This window comes from Dipodomys spectabilis, unplaced genomic scaffold (assembly GCF_019054845.1).
Source record: "Dipodomys spectabilis isolate Male_0828 unplaced genomic scaffold, ASM1905484v1 ptg000260l, whole genome shotgun sequence".
NCBI classification, from domain to species: Eukaryota; Metazoa; Chordata; class Mammalia; order Rodentia; family Heteromyidae; genus Dipodomys; species Dipodomys spectabilis.
In genome coordinates this window covers 1,290,154-1,314,783 of record NW_024870937.1, presented here as the reverse complement: position 1 = coordinate 1,314,783, position 24,630 = coordinate 1,290,154, and positions in this window count along the sequence as shown.

Genomic DNA, 24,630 nt, shown 5'->3' with positions numbered 1-24,630 from the left:
AATACTGTCAATAAACAGCTTCCTCAGGACTCAGAGGGGCAATAATAGAAGCTGTTAACAAAGTGTGAAAAGCAACAGGCTAGCAAAGGGTAATCACATGGCCGCCCACTAATGACCCCTACAGCCCTAGTTTAAACCCAACAGCACTTGTAAAGACCAATCACGTGAACTATTTCCTGTCTGAGGTAGCCTTTATGGTACAGAATAAAAGCAGAGCTGATTGTGAATAGAAAGCCCCCCGGCAGGGGAGGTGGTTATTATTTTTAAGCTGATCTAAACACCTGGGTTTCCCACTGGACCCTATTAAACTTTCTCTATTATGTCTAAATATTTCAATCATTTTTGCAGCAGTTGTGACTTAGTGCATTACGAAGGTAGGCGAGAACTCTGGAGAAGAGGCAGTTGACAAGTAGAAAAGACCCCTTTGCTCAAGGTGACAGCAGTCAGGTAAAGGGGCTCCCAGCCTTGGGAAGGGATTTGGAGGGGTCAGGTCCCTCCCACGGTAGCGCTCTGACCCCACCCTGCCTCCAGGAAGACCACACGGAAAGCCATTCAGACCAAGAAATTTTTACTATTTTAAAGGCTTCTAGACGAGGGAATTCCATAGTGTACCCTGGTAACCCATTTCATTGTTTAACAGCTTCACAACCAGCCAACAGTTTTCCCATATAAAGAACTGAAGCAATTTCTGCCGTGGTTTAGACCCATTCTCCCTGCCCTGTCTTTGGGTGGCTGGATTTTGCTGATCATTCTGCATTTTATGATACACTTGGTTAAACATTACTCCTCTCCCAATAAAATTGCTCAAGTCTTTGAAGATTTTTGCTTTCCACCTCCAACTTGCAGACCTGAACATATTTCATTGAGGAGCATTGACTCAGGCTCTTATCTAGAAACAATGACATTTTTAGGTTCATGGCAAGGACAGGGTTTAAAAACAGTAATAGGGCCTCCAAATTCCAATTTGGTAGCTAGAGTTTGGGTGGTCCTTTGGCAAGTACACTTGCTCCATCTGTACTTGGTGCCTTTTCTCTGCTTGGTTGCCTCACACCACTGAATTACTTTTTCTAAATTGTGTTATAAGACTCCATAAAGGGCAACAAATAGCAGAGCAGAGAGATAAATATTCAATATGGGTATGGGGTCAGATTTGTGTTTAACTTCTGTATCTGTTACTTGCTGTGAGAAAGTAGAAATGTTACCAGCCACACTAAGCTCCGTTTTATAAAAGTGCTACCCACTTCCTTAAGTTTCTGTAAGGGAGGATGTAACAATTTACAAATATAGTTCTTGACATACAGTAGGCATCCTGTATGTGATGGTTTTTGTTATATGCCTTCGTTATTAGCAATCCTCAATTGAGCACAGTGAGTTACCTTAGGCTAAATACCCCTGGAGGTATTTAGATTTAGCATATTGAGGATCATTTCATTCCAGGTAAAAGACATCATTCAAACTTCCTATTTCACCTGGTTAACCAGCAGCTATGGCTGACAAAGTAGCTTGGCCCAATCAGTGCCCAGGAACTCTGTGAGCCAGTCACCAGGGCAGTCTTGATCTTTCTTCTCTGCCTGTCTCCAAGATCTTGTTTTTATTTTCTCATTCCAACATCAATCTGTCTTGAAACAGGATATGTACTGCTCTTAAGAGTCATGTCTTTCAGCTTTACTATTGGTGAAGGGGTTGACCCCCTCTCACTCCAGTTAGAAAGTTATGAGGAAGATGGCCCATGCCTATAATCCTAGCTACTCAGAAGGTTGAACTCTGAGGATCTTGGTTTAAAGCCAGCCTGGGCAGAAAAGCTCATGAGACTCTGTCTCCAAAAACCAGAAGTAGAAGTATGGCTCAAGTGGTAGAGTGCCAGCCTTGAGCAGAGAAAGTCAAGAGCCCAAGAACCCGAGTTCAAGCACCAAATCTTGGACAACAACAACCAAAAGAAAGTAATGGGATAGGATTGTAAAATTTGGGTTGGCCCAAATGGCATTCACAAATGCCATCAGTTGACACTGGGATTTGACAGGAAGAATTGTCATTGAATTTTCATTAAAGAATTTTCATATAAAGTCCTGTGGTTGAAGTATAGTAGCCTTTTCTTGAAAACAACAATGATAATAAAGAATAGACTCAGGAAAAAACTTATTTACATCATTGTACTTCCTCCCCAGCTGCCAGGGCGCAGGATCTAACGAAGCTACCTTTCTCTGATCCGGCTTCTTCAGGCTTCACCTGGCTCCATTCCCACCGAGGCCTATGGTTAAAACCTATCTGTCCTTTATAGTTTCCGTTTCCCTCAGTACCAAGCTGTCTTTTAGGGGGCCATAAAACCTGATCATATTCCATGTTAATATTAAATTTTATGATTAATATAGCATGTTCCTATAGATGATGCTAATATGCTAATGAGAAAGGCAAGTGAAAAGAGAAACATGTTTACAAGGTTTTCTTCAAAATGTCTATTTCCACCCCCCCCCTCTCTCTCACACACACACACACAAATTGACAGTGGCATGAACTTCAGTTCAGTTAGCAGGGAAGGGAAATATTTATGGGAAGACATATTGAGTCTTGTGGTTATATCTGGAAATAATGTTAGATAGACTTCTTCTAGCACATGGCCCTGATTTCATCTCCCTGATTCTGAGACAGTTTATGTTCATTCTCTTTGGTTCGAAGTCCAAGACTTTGTAATGTTGCATGAAATTCTTTTAAAAGCTGGAACAAGATGGAATCATGTAAGTTTAAAACAAAAGTTATTCCCAGCACGGTCTTGCTTCATTTTTATTGGCTTATAAGATTAATTATAAGGATTATAAGAATAATTGAGTTATTAATGCTTGCTTGAACTTGTACAGCAGGGACCCCAAGTCAGGTGTGTGTAAGTCCACACCACAGAGAGATCTGGAGGGAAGGTTCTTATTTCAGGTTGTCCTAGCCCTAAGGACATTGCTTTACTTCCTGTGTCATGTCATCCCTATATTTGTGTCTCCATTATTTATTCGAGGGCTGACTTCTTGCAACACGTTATACATTTGCAAATCCAGTTCTGTAAGCATTTATTTGGTGCCTACTGTGAAGTGGGTACTGTCTTAGGAACCAGTGATACTGAAATGAATAGGACAGAGTCCTGGCATCAAGTTTCTTATAATAAAGCACAGACATAAGTCAATAAATTATAAAATGGTGCTTGGTAAGGATGATGGAATATTGAAACAGAAGTGGTATGGTAGAAAGATGGATGAATCTGAGGCAGGAGTACGGGACTGAGCAAAGCCCTCATGAAGAAACAATGTGGAAACTTTAATCTTGCCCTATGGATCGGATTTACACAGCAGTATCTCTTCATTAATAACAGGAGCCAGAGTTGTTGGAGAAACTTCTGCTCCATACACCATGAAGGGGCTATCGTTACGTTTGTTGAATCCATTAAAGCCACAAATCTTTGAGGATTTTCTAGATGAATCTTGGGTTCTAATTCAGATGTGTCTGAGGTAACCCAAGCTTTTGCCCAAATAGATACTTGATGGAGAGAGCTCTTCGATACTGCACTGGCCCCTGCTTTTTTGATAGTGCTTTTGCCTATTTTGATCCATGTGAGCCTCTTAGGGAGCCTGAGCATGACGCTGGCAGGGTACTGCTATTCCAGTTGAGGACAAGGCAAATGAGCTTTAGATCAGAAAGGTCACAGTTAGTAAGAGGCATTGTTGGCCAGGACTTGGGCTGGTTCAGTTCTGGCTTGGGGCCATCTTCCCTGCAGAAGGAATTGGGGGCCCGAGGAGGCCTAGAAATTGGCCCTGTTCTCTCATGTGCCTTACTCTCCCCTACCCCGTCACCACCACCAGTTCTATTCTGTCTGGATTTAAAATCCAAAGAAGAATTCTCTACACAGTCTGGAAAGAGTGGAGGTGTTATAAGGATAATCCTCCCTTATATTCTTGTTTCAAAGTCATTTATACAAGAGAGAAAAATGAAGGCTGGGACGGATATATGAACCAAACATGTTACTGTAGAAAGGCATCTTCACTCTCACTTTTTTTTTTCTTTCCCCACTTGAGGTTGGCACTCCACTATTTGAGCCATGCTTACATTTCTGGCTTTTTTGTTTTTGCTGGCTAGTTGGATATGAGTCTCACAGACTTTTCTACCATGCTAGCTGCAAACAATAACCTTCAGATCTCAGCCTCCTTAGTAGCTAGGATTACAGGTGTGAACCAGAAGCACTAGCTTAAATTATGATCTTGAAAAAGAAATCAGAAGGACAGCCTTCTCTTGTAAAGGGCTCATCATGAGAATTCATAAGGGTGGAGATATTATTGAAGGCCCACAAACCCCAGGATATTATCAAATGATTCATGGTGAAAACATGTTATAAGTGATTGTGTGTATAGATAGTTAGCAATAACCTATAGCGAACAAAGTGAGCCTTGCGCCCTCTCCACCTCCCCTCAGTGGCATGATCTTCTGAGGGTTTTCGCTATATAGACAGAGCTGCCTTGTTCTGGTCAAGCTAGCCTCTTCTCAAGGTCCAAGGTCTCTCCTTTGGTACTCCTCTGAGGAATTCCAAATCAAACTTTCACCACAAACAAACAAAAAGTCCCTTCATGTGATCTGAGCTGCTCACAAAGCTTTCAATGTTTAAAAAATCTCATTATTTAAAAAAAATATGACCCTATTCTTTTCTTGAGAACTTAGTAGATATCATTTAATATTTGTTTTTGCCCTAAGGAATATATGAAAAAAGTAACCCATGGATGACCCAAACTTAATTGGTTTTTCATTACGACCCGAGGTTGGACACTGAGGCTGAAATAGAACCATTTCACAGAGAGAAAAAAAAAATACATGGGAAAGCTCCAAAGGAAATATCCCTCTCAGAAAGGCAAATTAAGGCACAAAAAAGTTCAAGATATCTAATATATTGTATATATGAAAGCATAAGTATTGCAATAACATGAGAAAACTTCCTAAACTGTGAATTATTATTTTATTGGTTTATATTAGTTATGCAGGGGAGGATTTAATTGTTACATCTTCACACACATTTACAAAAATTCCAATCAATTTTACTTCCATATTACACTCCCTGTCCCCCTAAAAATAGCATCCCTGACGGTTTCTCTTGTTCTGTTTTGAGAGTTGAAAATAATCAATTTCAGCATTATTCGACTTCCTTTATCCTCCCCACCGGCCCAACTCCTCCTGCCAGTTCCCTCTTATCCACAGCAAAACTCTGAATTATATACGTGTCAACAACTTGACATGTGAGGATGGCATTATCCCCTTCTCATTCCCTGTGTTACTTCACAAAGAAACCTTTCCCAAACTTCCTGGTGTCTTCTCTGATAAGTGGGCACTCTTCAAGTGACATTCGCAGTGTCCTGTGCATATCATTGTCATTATACACATCACATTATATCATGATCAATTATTATAAAAATCTTCCCCACTGCAGTATAGCCTGGGAATTACCTGAGATATCCATGCCTAACATGGCTGAGCCTAAGACAAAGCAGGTGCCAAATAAGCAGTTGTGAACTTAATCAAATCATCAAATGAATAAGTGAACTTTATATATATATATTTTTTTCACTCAAGGCTGCTGCTCTACCATTTGAACTACATCTCCCCTTCAGGATTTGATTCTTTTCTTTTCTTTTTGGTCATGAGGCCTGAATTCTGGGCTTCGGTGCTGTCCCTCAGCTCTTCAGCTCAAGGCTAGCACTCTACCACTTGAGCCAAAGTGCAACTTCCAGCTTTTTCTGCTTATATGGTGCAGAGGAATTGAACCCAGGGCCTCACGCATGCAAGGCAAGCATTCTAGCACTGAGCCACCTTCCCAGCCCCTCCCCCACTTTAGGATTCTTGGTGATTAATTGGAGATTGGATATAAGAGTCTTACAGATTCCTGTGTGGGCTGGCTTTGAATTGTGATCCTCAGATCTCAGTCTCCTGAGTAGCTAGGATTACAGGTATCAACTCTTTGTACCTGGAAGAACTTTTGAACCTTAAGTAAAACCCTGTGAGACAGAGGAAACAATCTTTCCTGATAAAGGATCAAAGTCCAGTGCCACAGACACCACTTGGAGTATTGCAGTGCTCATCACTTTACTAGTTAACTACTCTGAGATGTTCTGCTGTGAAATTTGATCAACATGTACAATCCAGCTGTATTAGATTCTGATGACAGAATCATATTAGGGAACACCAAAGTAATATCATGCTTGAGGAAATGCAGCTTTATAAGTTGAATAAAATTATGAGATGTCTCAGGCATAATTAATGCCAGATGCCAGACTGTATATGGTACCAATTTGAAAAGCAGAAAGATTAATGTGGAAAAGTCTGCAAAACCTTAAAGGAAGATGGCAGCTGGATGAACAGACTAAATCTGACTTGGTGGGAGGTAAAGAAGACTGTGATTTTCACCACCTTTCCCCCCACACTGGATGGGACACACCACTAACAGAAGTATCTTCTTGTATGGTGGGATTTTGAGCTGGTGACAAGAGGTCTGAGTACACTTACAAAGTGCTTCTCAGTTTTCAAATAAAGTTATAAGCTACTGGGAATTTACCTTAGGAGATTTTTAACCATGGCAGAGAGAAAAAAAATTACCTTTTCCCTTGCCACTTGGTACAAAAATCTATTTTTGGTCTCATCTGATTCTACCTGCAGAAAGTGGGATTGCCAAACCTGAGGACATCTTTGAAACTATCAAATGATTCCATGCCCTCATTTCATCAATGATTGGTCCAAGGAGAACAGATAAAATTTCTTCAAGGCTGCACCAAGTCAGGATTGGAGGCTGGGATTCCTGCCTGGCAGGTGTTAGGTCTTTTCTCACAAACATCAGGGGAATATTTATCTGGAATTTGGCAGGAGAAAAGCTTCACCCACTCTCAGCTATGGAAGGGACAAGGAGTGCTGTGGATACCACTTCTGCCCTTTGCTACCTTCCTTCACAAGTCACCATGAGCATAGGTAATTCTACTTCCATGATTTAAAAAAATCATCTAATGGCAGGGTGCCCATGGCTCACGCCTGTAATCCTAGCTACTCAGGAGGATGAGATCCAAGGATCACCAGATCAAAGCCAGTCTGGGCAGGAAAGTCCATGAGACTCTTATCTACAATAAACCACCAGAAAACTGGAAGTGGTGCTGTGGCTCAAGTGGTAGAATGCTAAATCTTGAGCTGAAGAGCTCAGGGACAGTGCTCAGGCCCAGAGTTTGCCCCACAACTGAGAAAAATAAGTAAGGAAAGAAAGAAAGAAAGAAAGAAAGAAAGAAAGAAAGAAAGAAAGAAAGAAAGAAAGAAAGAAAGAAAGAAAGAAAGAAAGAAAGAAAGAAAGAAAGAAAGAAAGAAAGAAAGAAAAGAAAGAAAGAAAGAGAAAAGAAAAGAAAAGAAATTGCCCATCTTTTATTTAACTTAAGGCTTGCATGCTTTTAAAATGTGCCTATTCACTGGGAATGATGTCTTTCCAATAAATGTTCCTGACTTGGAATTATTTTAAACTCTTAAAAAAATGTTTCTTTTTTAATGCCAGTTCTGGGGCTTTACTCAAGGCTTGCACACTGTCCCTTAGGTTTAATATTCAAGACTGATTCTATACCACTTGAACCACAACTCCATGGCTTTTTGGTGGTTACTTGGAGATAAGAGTCTCACAGACTTTCCTGTCTGGGTTGGCTTCAAACTGATATCCTAAGATCTCAGCTTTCTGAGTAGCTAGGATTACAGGTGTGAGCCCCAGCACTTCAATTGAAGTTGATTTTTTTCCCCAAATTGCACACTTTGTGGAAAAAACAAAACAAAACACCACAGCTGGATGTCTCTAATTGTCAAATAGTTACATGAAAGTAGGGGCTACCACTTTTGGATTCTTCCCTTTCTGGTTCATTTATATTTTCACAAGGAGATTTAGTTAATTTTCATACCTTACAAATTTGCAGATTTGGCTTTCTTGTTTTGCTAAATAGCCTTTATATTGGCCCTAAAAGTCCAGTTTGAAAAAGAAAATTTGTGTTTCAAATACATCTTATTTACATGTATAAAACTGTTAGTATTTGGAGCCTTTTTGAGAAGAGGAGGAGGAGATATAATCTACAAACTTTAAAAATCTTGTTCCGATTCCTCCAGATTTTTGTGGAGATTGGTAAGTGTGTGTGTGTGTGTGTGTGTGTGTCTGTGTGTGTGTGTGTGTGTGTCTGTCTGTGTCTGTGTGTGATAGAGAGAGAGAGAAAGATTTTTACAGAGTCCAAAGAGCCTTACAGCCTTACAAACACTTTTCTACTTTTCAATAGGAATTATTTCTTTTTAATTTTTTTCAAAGCAAACAGGGACCAGGCCAAGCTTGTTAGGAGCTCAGTCTGAAAATAAGTGACTCTAGACTTTTCATAACAACAAAAACAAGCTTTTCTAGGGGCATTCAAAGCCATCCTTCCCACAGAATTGTTCTCCAGTATGGATGCAAACATATATGAAAGGTCCAATTCAAAAACCAACCAATATATAGGTAGTGAAAAAATATATATTCCTACCACCAAGATAGAAATTCCTGTAAAGTGAAAATTCTTGGGAACAAAAAATGTGGTTTGCATATGACCTGATTTGAGATGATAAGGCTTTTATTCTCTTCTTGAGTGTGTATGTGTGTGTATAATTGTTTAGTTTTCATAAGACATACAGAATTTCACTGCAATACTGGAAAAAAATTCTGTATATATGTGTATATTTGTGTTCATGTGGATAAGAAGCTCCGTTTGGACTCTTCTCACCTTTGGCCTGGTTGGAACAACTTTTTATGGTTTCCTTAATTAAAAGTAAAAAAGAAAGAGAGGAAAATACAATTTCAAGCAAATGTTAAGGAAGATCCGCCTGAGCTGCCTGAGCACAGGCTCACCGCTCGCTTGAGAATAAAGTATACTGCAAACATCCAATTTTTTTTTCCTGGAATGGGAAGTTGCTAATTAAAAATCCACAATGTGCTCCCTACTTTTCCTGCTTCCAATCTGCAAGGTTATTTCATAGAAGTCCTATTTTGTGGGTACAGATGCACCCTGGGTTTGAATCGTCAAGCAGATTTGGTGTGTTTTGATTGTTGAGAGTGGACGTTGTTGCTATTCTAGAATGTGGAGCAGAGCTTATGCCCTCTTCGGAAGACTTAGAAGCATGAAAACAGTAAAAAGAGTCCTTTCTTCTCCTCCCATTCCCCCACTCACCCTCCCCCCATTTTCGTTGAAACTTTGCCAAACTCTGTCTGTTGCTGCATTAAAATGAAGTCATCTCCTCTGACCTGTCCCCTCCTCTGCTTCTTTCTAAGTAGAGGAGCCTCTTTCGTTTGCTTAAGAACCAACTTTTTAAAAGTTTTTTTTCCCTCCCTGCTTTTCTTTCCTTTTTATTTCTTCCCCGCTTCTTAGCAGTGGTTTTGGATTGAAGGGTGGAATAAGAGGGAAAGAGAAGGGGGCTGTTTTCCTCTTAGAGGTGAAAACAGCCTTGGAACCAGCAGGTGCACGGCCCCCAAGCAGCTGCTTGTAACTTGCAAGCTGGAGCCGCTGACTTCCCGCTCCAAGCCAAGAGCACTTCATAGAATTCACATTGTAATTGCACACATCCTCACTGCCAGGACTCAGCTGATTATTATTACCATGTTGTTGTTTTTCCACTGATAACAAGATCTCCCTAAACAGGGACCCGACATGTGTTTGGTGAGTGTGTGTGTGTATGTGTGTGTGTGTGTGTAAGATGAGCTACGTTTCCAGAAGCAAGTTTTTTTTTTTTTGTCTTGGTCTGAGCACTATCTGCCTGCTCCTCCCACCCCCAACAGCCGTTACCCCCTGGAAGGCCACTCAGGGGGTGTCACATGGGGAACTTTTATGCCTTTCTATGGGTTTTCTATTATCCTGCTGGCCTCATCCTCCTCTTAAGAAAGGGATGGTCGCAGTGTAAATTATTTTCTTGAAGACCAGCTTGTTTTCTCAAGGTTCTGCGTACTTCTTTGGCAATTATAGGACCAAAAGAGCCCTTTATTTATTTTTTGGGGGGGGGGGCTGGAGGTTTACCCACGAATGCTATATTGTATGGAACAATCACTTCATGGTTTGGAGGAAGAATGAGAGGGAGATGAAAAGTATGGGGGACATTCAAGTTTTTAAATGCCAATAAGAATGCTTAATTAGTGAAAATACTCTTATTTCTGGCCTAAAGAAAACCTGGGCTTCTGAAGATCAGAAGCTATGTAAATTTATTATTTATTATCTATGTCCGGTTGGTAATTTTGGTGTGTAACTTAAGGTTCATTTTTTTTATTATTTACCAAAATTTTACCGTTGGTGACTGCTGTCATGGATTTTATCATAGTCACATGCTGCCAAACTACTGCAGTATTGTTTAAATAGTATTTTATGTATATGGACTTGGTTTTTAAATATAGTTTACTTGCAAAAGAAACTAATATGACAAAAAGAAATGCAGTTTTCTTAAAGAGAAAATAGACAAAATAATTATTATTAAATTCTTTTGGTGTGTTTGAGATATTGGAAAAGCATTGGAGAGTTGGTGATTATTAGCACAGAGCTTTTGTTCTACCTGGAATCAGGTTTGAAATAGAGCTGGAGAGAAAATGATGTTTCACTCTGTGCACCAATGGGACATAAAGCCATGCCTGTGTACCACTGTGTACACGCATATCCTGGGTCACATCCATAGTGTGCCACTGTGTACACTCACATCCATAGTGGTACACTTCAGGAAGCCACAGCCTATTATACCACATCTGGCTCAGGCAGCCCAAGTCTACCATGGGCAATTATGTATTTCTAATGGCTACTTACTTTTTAAGTTGCCTCACGATGCATATGAAATGTGTCTTTGTAGTAAAAGACAGAAACAACTGATCTTTCGAGAATCTGAGCCCAAACGTAGATCAAATAAACACTGAGTATAGTCCCTTTTTTCAATTCCTGTACCTTTTATATTGTATGTAAGTATATCTGATTTGGGGAGAAAGGAAAGCATAGAAATGGTGAGACAAAAGGTAAACCAATTCAGCAGTGATACTCACTAGACACTATGTTGGAAATGAACTACACAACTTGTGTGTGTGGGGAAGGGTGGGAAAGGAGTTGGGAGAGAAAAATCTGCAAGTAAATGAGGGGAGGGTGACACTGTTGAAAAAGAAATGTACTCAATACCTGACTTAGGTAACTGTAACCCCTCCATAGATGACCTTTACGATGAAAATTAGAAACAAAACAAAGTAAAACAAAATCTTATTTAAAAGCTGGAGGTGTGGTTCAGTTGGTAGAGCACTAGCCAATGAGCAAAAGCATCTAGTATTGAGTTAGAGTGCTGGTCTCAGACCAAAATAAATAAATAAAACACACTATATATCTATTTTGTTTAAATTGATAAACTGGGATTTATAAACAGATTTACACTCAAAAGTATTTCACAGGGCCATGTGCCAGTGGCTCACACCTGTAATCCCTGCAATTCAGGAGGCTGAGATCTAAGGATCCATGAGACTCTTATCTCCAATTAGCCATCAGAAGACCAGAAGTGGCACTGTGGCTCAAAGTGGTAGAGCATTAGCCTTGAGCAGAAAAGCTCAGGGACAGCCCCCATACCCTGCGTTTAAGTCCCACAAAAGGAAAAAAAAAAATCTGTCACAGCCAGGCAATGGTGGCTCATGACTATAATCTTAGCTACTCAGGAGATTGTTCAGGAGATGGCTGATCCAAGTCATCCTGAGAAGGAAACTCTATGAGACTTTTATCTCCAAGTAATGACCAAAAATCCAGAAGTAGAATTGTGTCTCAACTGCTAAGGTGTCAGTCTTGAGCAAAAAGTTTAAGCCCCAGTACCTACACAAAAAACAAGCAAAAATCCAAACAACTAGTATTTCCTTAGGTAACTATATCTAAAGGCTATATCATCCTTACTTTCCAATAACAATCTCTATAATGTTCTTTGGCTTTCAAGATGAAAGAGAAGGCCTTGAAGATGCTGTCTTCTAAATAGGCAAATCTTCCTTCAATAGAAATGTGGTAGTTCTTCAAGTAACCTCTGTATCACATACATATCTTACTTTTCCTGGACAGTGAGGCAGGATGATGAGTACTGTTGTGTTTCATGAGGCCTCTGTGATTGGCTGGTTCCTAAAGTTGGTACAATTTATTAAAAATTAGTTACTATTTTGGCAGTAGTGGGCCTTGAACTCAGGGCTTTGTGATTGCTAGGCAGACATTTGACCACTTGAGCTATGCTCCCAGGCCTTTGTGCTTTGGCATATTTATATAAATTTATATTGTAATATTTATTAATTACATAAAGCCTCAAACATTTAAATTGGAATGATTACTGTGTGGTAATAAGGATCATAAGTAACTATTAAACATTCTGTTCAAAAGCCTTTGAGATTCAGGATAAATATTTACTATTTCTTTTTTTTTGTCGGTCATGGGACTTGAACTCTGGGCCTGAGCGCTGTCCCTCAGCTCTTTAGCTCAAGGCGAGCACTCTACCATGAGCTACAGTGCCACTTCCGGTTTTCTGGTGGTTTATTGGAGATAAGAGTTTTCATGGACTTTCCTGCTTGGGCTAGCTTTGAACTGCAATCCTCAGATCTCAGCCTCCTGAGTAGCTAGGATTACAGGCGTGAGACATCGGAGCCTGGCATATTTAGTATTTCTAAAAACAAAAATGGACTTGGTCTGTTTTGGTGTGCCTGGAAGGGCCAGGACTGTGGTCCTCCTATTTGTGCTTCCTGCTTAGCTGGGATGATAGATACACACAAGTATGCATGGCTTTTTATCAGTTGAAATTGGGTCTTGACATTTTTTTGCCCTGGTTTGCTTCTAAACAGGAATCTCCCAATCTCTGCCACGAGTAGATAGGATTATAGCCATGAGCCATCATGCCTTGTTTAATAATATATCTGTTTCACGTTGGCCATTGTTCTAAGTACTGATCTGTTTAAGACCGAACACATGAAAGGCTCTGTGTTAAGGGACATGGAAAGAAGCACACACTGATTCAAGTGATTTTTTTTTTTTTATTAAAAACCTGGAGGAAGGGTATTGGCTGAAATTTCATTGAACAAATGAACCAAAACTTTGACAATTGGGGAAGGCTGAGAACTTAATCAAAGAGAAATTAGTCAGAAGGACTAGGTCCTGGGGAAAGAGAATATTCCAGACAAAAGGGAATCCCCAAAAACCTAAGGTGAAGATGAGTACGGGGAGTTCAGAGAACTTAAGTGAGTCTGCAAGGCTGGAGGTTGGGTGATGGATGGAGGAAAGAGGCAGGGGTTGAGGCTGAAGATACAAAAACAAATCCTCAAATCTGTGTGAAGGAATTTAGATGCAAGGTTATGTGCAATAAAGGGCGCTCCTGAAGGAGTCAGACATCCAGGATAAAATCTGGGTGGAAAGATGGGTAGGGTGAGAGTAGCTAGATCTAGGAGGGATGGTCCAGAGGTTCGTGGGAAGTCTGACAGCCTGAAGGTGCATGTGGGCTGGGAGAGCTGTGGCCAGCCAGGGCAGGCATTTGTGATGTGCATGAGGTCTGGGATCTGAATGCACAGGTAGTGCATCCCAGAGTCCTCCCAGAAATGACGGTCCATGTGGGTTGAGCAATAGAGCTTGGTGGTGAAATCACATGGATACAAAGTATGGAAGCCTCTTTGTTTCTCATCAGAGATAATACATGTTTGGACAACATTTGGGTAAGTGTGCATGGTTTCTTTTCTGTTGCAGTATGTCCTGTTCTTTGAACTTGTGTCTTGCCTTTGCAATGCATCTTTTATATTAAGGAAATTACCAATTCCTACCATCTGGAAATTCTGTTATTAAGAGATGACATTCATGAGGTCCCTTCATGGTGCTGAGCACTTGACCTTTATTGTCTCATTTGATCTTCCCCCAAACTCTATTGAAGAATGATGATGAATATTTGAATATGATGATGATGATGATGATGACACAAATGATAATCTTAAGACATAGAGAGGATAAAGAACACCATAACTAAATGATAGAAATAGAATGCCAACTTAAAGTTCATTCCAAAGCCTGAGCTCAAAAACCCAACTTCCATCATAAAGGCCAAAGAATGTAGTGGGCCCTGAGTGTAGTGATTGATTTTGTATACAATTAGACATCTTTAAATGACAACAGTGTATCAAACTTGCTAAAAATATCTTTCTTTTTTTTACTTTTTGTTTTATCTTATCTTTCTCATGGAATTTTTTTTCTTTTATTTGTACTGGTCCTGGGGCTTGAACTCTGGGCCTGGTATAGAATGCCCTGCAGCTGTTTTTGCCCAAGGTTAGTGCCTTACCACTTGAGTGACAGCTCTACTTCTAGTTTTTTTGGGTAATTGGAGGCAAGAGTCTCACGACTGCCCTGCCCCGACTGGCTTTGAACCACAATCCTCAGATCTCAGACTCCTGGCAGTTAGGATTACAGGCATGGCTGGAATGATGTTTAAAGAAAAAGATTTGGTTAATGATTAGGTTATGACTACTTGTTTCAAATTAAACTTGGTAAAAGGTGAAAGATTTATACGATCTGAAGAGAAACCAGAGTTTATTTAACAACACATACAAAACCAAAAGGACATATAAACAGTTACATTTTTTCCATGTATTGATAATTAAATTTGGGAGGGGATTAAACTTGCCAAAACAGTATGTCAACTTTTATTTTTACATTTCCCATTGGAGACTACTTACTCTAATAATCTAGGTGTCTCAAAAGACTTAGAGTTGAAGTGTTAGTGGCTTACACCTGTCACCTGAACTACTCAGGATGGCTGAGGTCTGAGGGTCAAAGTCTGCGCAGGCAGGAAAGTGCTAATCTCCAATTAACCCCTCAAAAGCTGGAGGTGGAGCTGTGGCTAGAGTGCAAAAAAGCTAAAGGTTGCTGTCCAGGCCCTGAGTTCAAGGACTAGACACACATACAAAGGACTTAGAGTTGAAGCTGCACTAATAATCTTTATTGATTATTCTTCTCCACTGAAAATAATAAGTATTACCAGAATTACTACCCCTTGTTAATAATGAAAAAGGGCTCAGAGATCAAACACCTGCTCTAACACTCTTATTTTACCTAATGGCAAATCATGCACGAAAGCAGCAAAGGGACTTAGGTATGCAAAGCCACACAGTGAGCTTGTAGCCAAGCTGATGGCCAAAGACCCTTCTGGTAGGAGGATGGGCTCCTACCTGGGTCCGTGTAAAGTGTCAAGTAGACCATGTGAAGTGTCCATGGCTTCTGTTTCCATGGTTTCAAGAGGTACAAAAATAGAAACTGCCAAATTCTAGAAATAAACAATTCTTGTGTTAAATGAATTTTTATTACTGCATCCTGTTAAGATTCTTCCATCTTGGCATTAGCTCTTGCTGTTTATCTCTTTCTATGTCTAATTACAAATTACACTTGAACACAGCTCTATGTATTTAGAAGATTGCAGTGAATATAGGGTTTGAAACTCTCCAGAGTTTCTAGCATTTACTGGGGACCTTGGAAGATGTTCCCTGTGGATGGAGAGAGACTACTGCCTACCAAGTAGAAGCAATATGGTACAGCTTCTGGGGGTTTAACTTTTACTCCAAGATTTAAAACTACATCAAAATTTAAACTACAGCAGCTAGTAATTTAAATCACTTGTATATCAAAACGAACATGATCCTATGTGGAGTAAATCATCAGAATGTAATGAGCCAAACAAGAGACACCAAAGAAATCCCCCTTGTTGGAAAAGAAAGCAAGAGAGCAGAGGGGCTGGTTGACTGCCTCAGTCTTCAATAAAAATATGGTTATGGTACAAATGTATGACTTCTCCTTTCAAGATTTTTCTAGAGGGAAAGCTTTTTGAATCACTTTGGACTCTCTGTGATGGACAATTGTGATCTACCAGTTAATAATACTTGCTTATAGTTATGCCATTAAATGACATTGTAAAGTGTCTGAAGCATGTCTTTCCATTTCCATTAGAATATAATTTAAAAATTGTCTAAATACACCTTAGAGGATCCTATAATACAATAGACTTTCATTTTTTAAACTATATATTTTTTAATTTTAAGCTAATATCAATCGATAATGCTGTTGATTCAAAATATGTTACATGAATGAATGTATTTTGCTACCAAAGTTATTTTTTAAATGATGTGAATAATCTGTTTTATGCCCAGTAGTATAGTGAATGCTCGTAGTTCATTCTTAGTTGTTCTATTTGTCATTAGGTACAGCAGCTGATAGAATCTTCTATTAGGCAGTCTCAGAACAGTGGGTGGTCTTGCAAACTCTACCATATGAACTATAATACACAATAGAAGGAGTTACTTAGTAACTCCCCCCTTTCCTCCAGTTTTAATTCTTGAATCTTACAATTCTTATTGGTTGAAATTGAGTAAAACAGTAAAACAAAACAAAAACAAAAAAACAAGAAAGAAAGAAAACAAAAGGAAAACAAGACCTAAGCATCAACCTACATAGATATGTTAAAGCACATTTAGTTATATGCTCTTTATTAAAAAATCCAAGTGTACCAGTATTTTTTTTTACTTAAGTTGTTTATTTATCTAGTCACAGAAGCAAAACTAGCACAGCTAACAAGCAGAGCACACAGTCCACAGTTTACATTTTAAAAACCAGATGCTTGTAAAATAAGATACTGAGAGAAAGACAATAATACATTTAAACCATACTTCTAATTGAACCAGCCCAAGTTTTTGTTGGGACAATATGGAAGGAAACCACACAATTCACATCAGTCCCAAATTAGCTGTGGTCTTCCACTAAAAGGCTGTTAATTCAGAATGTTTGGAAACTTAAGGCCTCTTTAAACGATCTGAAACTTAAGTGTTACATATTTCTTCAAAGTTTAAGTGCCTTAAATATAATAAGCATTCAATAAGTAGCTATTGATTTGCTTTTCATAAGAAACATATTACATCAGAAGGCTTGAGTAGAAGGAAAATGTGAAACAAATGTACAAATGTGTCTTTCTTAGAGGGGCTAGAAGCTCCAGATATGACAGATTTGTTCCATGTAGGAGAGACAGGTCTGCTTGGAGATCTCTGAAAAGTAATCCCTTTTTAATTGCAAGAGAAATATTCTTTTTAAAAATAACTTTATGTGTATATGCTTGAGTATCAAAACAAAACAAAACAAAATGTAAAGATCCTTTCGATATACAACCGGAATAACAGACCAACTATTTTCTATTTCTGGGAAATGGATGACAAATGAATGTGCTTACAGATTTTTTTTTTTAAAATATCTAAATAAGAAATCTGCAACCACAAAAAGTTAGAGCAAAATAGTGCTCCTTTATTATTATTATTTTTATTTTTTTATTGTATTTTGGTCTGGTCAGATCACTGTCTAGTCTGGAGTCCTTCATAAAGAAGCCACAGCTATTCTCTGGATAAAAGCTGTTTAGCTGTTGACTTTCATTTCATTTTGAGCCCGGTAGGCAGAAGTTAAGTTTTCTTTCTTGCATCCCGTTTTATTCCTTAAAATCTCTCTGTGAAAGGGAATGAATAACAGTTGTGTTCATTTCATACTTTCCATCTCTACCTGCCAAGGTGTTTTTGATTTTAATCGCCTAGCCTCAATAATTAGACATTTAATTGCTCTCCTTTCTTTCTCTTATGTTCTTTTCTTTCTTTCTTTCTCTCTGGTTCTTTCTTTTGTTCTTCCTTCTGTCTTTCTGTTTCTTTTTCTTTCTGTCCCTGTCTCTGTCCCTCTCCTTTCTTCCTTCCCTCTTCTTCCTCCAATCTACCCCACCCCCAGCCTCCTGTCCCCTTCAGAAGCCCCTGGATGACTCTGTTCACCCATGCATCCCCTCATTAGCATTGCTGCAGCTTGGCTCAGTGGTTTCAGAGGCAATCCGTCATGAGAAAACTGAAGAATGTGCCCCATTTGCATGATTCTGTGCCAGAATGCAACTTTTTCTCAGCTGTTCTTTGTGTAATTTCCCCTTGAGCATTCAACTTTCCCATGAAGTCCTAGAAATCATATTACGGCTTTTCCAACCCAGTTGAAATGCTCTACAGATTAGTTTTACATACTTGCTTCCTTCCCCCCAACAACTTCAGAGTTCTTGGTAAACAGAACAAATTAGTACATACAAAACAGGTTTGGCCTTTTATTGTTTGGAAATGTAGGGCATATTAAATGAATAATTTTGCTTTGAAAGTGCAGGGGTACATATTATATGTGCAAATGTATATTTATTACACATGTCCAAATGAGGCCACACCACTAATAAGTACTTAGGCAATCACTGCTTCCTAGTTACTCAGGGCCAGTACAAACCACATTTTATACCCCACCACAGAACAGAACAGAACAGAAACAAGAAAAAGCTGGATGAAGGTTTCCCTGTTTCTTTAACCCAGAGAGCTCTCACAGAAACTCAGATCTGCTTTGCAGCTCTTAGAGGAACACTTTTAAATAAGCAAACAAATGAATTTGATGCAACTAGCTGGCTAATTTAAGAAGAGTAGCAAAAATTCTCCCCTCTTTCCCCCATATATAAAACCTAAGCAAAGGCCACAATTTGAAGGTGTGCAACTTGTTACAGGGATGAACATTATCCAGAAATTAGTATAATGTGCACATAATTAGCACACATATGACGTTGCACGCACACACACACACACACACACATACACCCCGCAAAAGACTTCATGAAAGCATGGCCACCATGTTGTTCTTGAAAGAGCAAGAAAAATAGAACTAGGAAAATAGAGGGGATAGGTGGAGGTGGGAGAGATGGGCGAGAATGATGAGAGGGATTACATTGATCAAGATGCACTGTACTCACAAACTGACAAGTTGAATTGAATCAAAGATAATGAATGTTAAAAAAAGATGTTAAAATATTAACCTAAAAAGTAAAAAAATAGCAAGAAAAACCCAGTCTACACACACACACACACACACACACACAATCCCTAGTACTTGTTAATGGCATTACTTTTCTCAGTATTACTAGATTAAAATGAATAGTAATGAATAGTCTTTTAATTCTATTTTTAGATATTATTATTGTATTATTTTTGATTGCTGTAACTTTGAATGTTGGTTGGGAATGTACCCATTTGGGTAAAATAGTGAAGATATTTTAAAAAGTATTCTAGTTGTAACTTCTGAATACCCTAAATGATTTGATCATCTTTTAGAAGGTAAAAGTATTATTTCATCATCTTTTAGAAGGAACAAAAATGAATTGAGAATGACAGGCAGAAAATAACTGTCTTCAACTCCATTGCAGGTCAAACAATTAAAATAAAGATAAAATTCCCTTCATTGACTGCAGAAAAATAAAACTCTTAAAATACCAAAATTTGGTCATCCAGGGGCTGCTCACACGGTGATCAGATGAGCTTGCGGAAGATTTCATTAGGGATAGGTGACTGATTTTCCACTCAGGTCTCCCGGCCCATCCACCCACCCCTCCACCCCCAGCTCATCTGGACTTGTTGTCTAACCTTTCCCTTCATCCATCTCATCTTGAGCTGCTGGGAAATACTTTCATCCACCTCTTGTGGAGGTAATGAAACAATCTTCTTATTCACTTGGTTCCTCTGAGCCGGTGACATGCAACTACAACAACAACAAAAAAGGGAGAGCCCTGATTAATGGCTGCTAATTAGCAATGTTAATGACCAGGTGTCCGAGAGTTCGGGCAGCTCTTCTCAGCATGGAGTGATCGCTCAATGAGGGCCCTGAAAATCCATTCCCAGTGACCCTTCCCCTCAGCTGCCAGTAATGAAGCTTGCCTGCTCGTTACTCCTGGGAGGGGCACAGGAGGGGACCTGGGCCTGGGACCCAAACCCTCGACTGGCGTCTCGTGTGGGTCTTCTATTAATTAAAGTTAGCGTTTCTGGCCCCCCAAAAGCTCAAAGGTAAAGAAGTGAGGAGATCCACTCAAACCCTCTTTTGTCCAGAGATTTTTTTTTTTTCTAAATGGAACCCGCAGTTAATTTTAACTATCTCCATGTACATGTATAATTTTGTCTGTTTATTGACTAGACATATCTTCTCAGTCAGATTCTTTTATTGTCCCAAGATCATTCACAGGAGGGAAGCAAATCTCCCACTAACTCTCAACAACTTTCTATATGGGAGGTTTAAGTTTCCCTTGTTCCATTCAGCAGAGATTACTGAATGGCAGTGGAAACTCAGTGCACCTAGAGTTGTGCTTTAAAAAAAAAAGTAATCTTCCAAAAACATTTCCTGATGAGTAAAGAGCGCAAGTGTTCTAGCCTTAAAAAAAAAATAAACAAAAACAGAGAAAGAAAATTACGTTCATTAAAAAAAAAAAATGGAATGGTAGCATAAAACCAAACTTTTGCAAGAGCTTTGTAGGGAATCAGCTCTATTAGAGACCTGAAAAATTATTTTACTAATTGGAGTTGGTCCCTTTTTTTTGGAAAGCTGACCACAAAATTGAAAAGTGACAAGACTGACACCACAGCAGATAATTAACCATTAACTGTGTTTGCCAATTGGTGACAAGCTGATTCAGTCTATGAGTTTACACAATCAGTTATTTTCCCTTACACTTTCTCCAAGGAGATGGAAAGGAGTTTCAGTTTGGAAGAAACACACTAAAAGGAAAGCGACACAACATATTGCATCATTGTTTTGTTTGTTAGCAGGTTTTTATATTCATACATATTACCTGTCTGTCTATCATCTATCCGTCTCAGGTTTGGTGACTGTCTTTGCTGACTTAGAAATGATTTAGGTGTGTTAAAATGTCTTCCATTTAATAACATTGTAATGCTACTTTTAATGACTTTTTAATTCGTTATTTTAGAATATTTTACTACAGTAGAGTAAGTGCTATTGTAAAAATTACTGACTACTCATAAATGATGAAATACTACTCATATAGTGCATCTAATAGTGCATCTAGTATTAAAGAATTTAAAAAGTTTGGTCATAGGGCATGGTGGTATTTGAGTTATACAATTTGAAGACTGGATTACATACAAGGGTTGGAAGCATTACACAGTGGTAGTCTGTAGCTAGCATGTGCAAGGCCCTGGTTAGACCTCCAGCACAGCCATGAAAAGGAAATTATAGTGACTATGTGGTGGCTAGCTAGTAGGTCCAAATGAAATTTGACAGGAAATATGTCAGACCTTTACTGAACATCCAAACAGTGTCACCTCACTAGCTACAAATGGAAGCTACCTTAAGTAGGAATCCGAGTCTCCTTTCATTGGAGACCATATTCTATTGCAATAATATTTGGTATAGTTTTTAAGGGATGGAATATAATTTTTCTTCTTATAATTAATGACTTATAAACACTTTCACAATGAGATGTACAAGATGTTATGTCGAAACATGAACTTTACAGCTTTGGCAGGGTGTGTGTGTGGGGGGGAGACGGGAAGGGAAGGGATGGGAAGGGGAAACAAGGGAGGAGGCAACAATGCTTGGCAACAATGCTTGATAAGAAATGTACTCATTGGGGCTGGGAAGGTGGCTCAGTGGTAGAGCGCTTGCCTTGCATGCCTGAGGCCCTGGGTTCGATTCCTCAGCACCACATAAGCAAAAAGAAAAAAAGCTGGAAGTGGCGCTGTGGCTCAAGTGGTAGAGTGCTAGCCTTGAGCTGAAGAGCTGAGGGACAGCGCCCAGGCCCAAAGTTCAGGCCCCACGACCGGACCCCCCCCCAAAAAAAAGAAATGTACTCATTACCTTGCTCATGTAATTGTAACCCCTCTGTACGTCATTTTCACAATAAAAAAAGGAAAATTTAAAAGGCTTTAATTGCATCTGCACACTTATTCACATATATTTATCATACATTGCACCTAGGATCCTAATCACAACTACCCATTGTCAACCTGCTATAATAGGTAGCCACTTTCACAAAGACACTCTTTTTCCATTCAACTGAAATTGGATCATACTGTATATAATGGTTATTTTTTAAGCTTCTTTGGAAAATTAGTGATCTTGGTTTACTATGAAGTATTCTCCTAGCATAACCTCTTAGAACAGCCTTTACTATGAGCCACATATAGAGGCTTGATTGAAATTTGAATTCTGTTCTCCCATTAATGTAGATCCTGCTGTTTTCTTCATAGTCTATAGAACAGTGGTAAGAAGCCAAAGGAAAATCTAGGAGTATTCCAAAACTTTACTATATTTAAGACATTCATTATTTTTAGCAAAGAAAGGGCTGAATGCTGTTTCACAAAAGCAGAGAAATTGGTGTATCTTCTCATCTGTGTGCTGACAGTGACTGAAACCATACCTGACATGTTGTGAACTTCACTATATATTTCATTTTCCTTTCTTTATAGGGAACATACTTTATAATAATATAATATTTATACATTATAATATTTATATATTATATAGCTAGTATAATAGTATTATATAATAACTACATATTATATATCATATATTATCCATGCCGATTCAGAGGATTCTTTTAAGCAAATATTGATAATCATCCCCTTTCCATATATTGGTTTATTTTTTAAATGTTATTTTCTTATTATTATATTATTATTATCAAGTGTTTGTACAAAGAGGTTTCAACATGTCAGTTTGTAAGCAAAATACATCTTTGTCAATGTCATCCCTTTCATCATTCTCCATCTCTCTGAACCCCAGCTTTCCCCTTAATTTACCTAGCTCCATTTTCACATATGTACTTTGAATAGTATTTGAGTAAATGAATTAGCTAACAATTAAAAATTCCATCTGATTATATTTAGTTTTCTCTATCTCCCTCCCTTCCGTTTGTCCCTCCCTCTCGCCTTCCCTTCCTTCCTTCCAACTTCCTTCCTTCCTTTCTCTTTTTTCTCTCTCTTTTTCTTTCCTTGTGCTAGTAGTGGGCCTTTAACTCAAGGCTTCCCATTCTTGCTTGACTTTTTCTCTCCAGGCTGGTTCCTTGAACCATACTTTCTCTTTGGCTTTTTGCTGGTTAAGGAGATAAGAGTCTCACAGATTTCTCTGTCTCAGACTGGCTTCAAACAGTGAGTAGTAGTTTGTATTTTCTTAAGTGGTTGGCATACATGTTGGGAATGCCCACAGGTCGATCTCCTAAGCATGAGGACTCATCTTTTTCCATTGTGCATGTGGTGCTTGTGTAATAACAAGCAGAAGAGTCCTGGCTCTGTACTTTAGCCACAGTTCATGAAACTATCTGTCGCTTGCTTCAGTGGATCCAGTCCTGCCTAGTTCTCTATTTTATCAAAGTAATCTGGCCAAAAGAGAAAAAAGAAATTGAGTCTCAAAATTCAAAATTTGGAATTAAGTTCATGTGTACTCTAAATTAAGGCTGGCAGTTTAAAGATTTAAATCTTTTATGTCTTCTTTTTCCTTAACTTTTTATATTGTTAAGGTAAAGGTAATGTAAAGAGGGGTTACAGTTTCATACATTAGGTGAAGAGCATATTTCTTTTTGGACAATGTCACCCCTTGCTTCATTTTCTTTTTTGAGTTTATGAATCAGACTTCACCTATAGATCAAACTGCACACTCACCTAGAAAATGAACACAAAACTTATGAATGACAGGAGAGTAAGTTACACTAATGACACTAAAATCAGGAAGGATAGGGTTTCAAAACAAAACAAACACCTTTAGGGCTTGTTGAAATTTCTTTTTCTTCCTTTGTTTTTTAAGTTAAAAAGCATAAATTAGCCAGGCACTGGTGGCTCATGCTTGTAATCCTAGCTCCTCAGCTGAGATCTGAGGATTAAGTTTCAAAGCTAGACTGAGCAGGAAAGTCTATGAGACTCTTATTTCCACTTAACTACCAAAAGGCTGGAAGTGGAGCTGTGGCTCAAGTGGTAGGTCACTAGCCTTGAGCAAAAAAGCTCAAGGATAGTGCCCAGTCTCTGAGGTCAAGTCCCAGGACTGACACCAACACACACACACACACACACACACACACACACAAAATCAACCCTTAAACTATCCAAAACTGACAGAAAATAACCAGCTTTCCTCAAAAGATATTCTCTAGCAATTAACTAAAGAAGAAAATGATCCTCTGCAAGGTATTCTGGTTTATTGTGTGCCATGGTGATAGCTTTCTTTGACCCCACTCACTCACTGTACCTCTGCAAGGTGCTCTGGTTTATTGTGTGCCATGGGGATGGATGTTGCTTGACCCCTCTCACTCACTGTACCTCTGGTGTTTTGTTTGAGGGCAGAGGCAGAGCCCCTTTTGGTAAATTTAGCCTGTTGGACTAGCAAATGGAGAGTGCTGTAATGCACTCACCCTTCCCTCTATCCATCCATCAATCGTTGTATTAATTAATCAATTGAAAAGCCAGTTGAAGCATCTCTCTACAGCCCATTATCTACACTGAGTCAAAGAAACATGCTTTCTATCCTTTGCAGCTTGTCGTCGAAGAGAAAACAACAATGGTGGTGAGCCCAGAGGATAAACAGACAACAGGTAAAACACTGAACAAGTGCTTGAAATGAGAGGAATGGATAATATTGACATGATCAATCAATTAACAGGTATTGATGGTGCACTAATTACATGCAGTCCTAGGATGTGGGCACTCTTACAAGTGAAGTCGATACAGATTAGCAAGAATTTTTACAAGTTAAGAGTTTTATGGTGAGA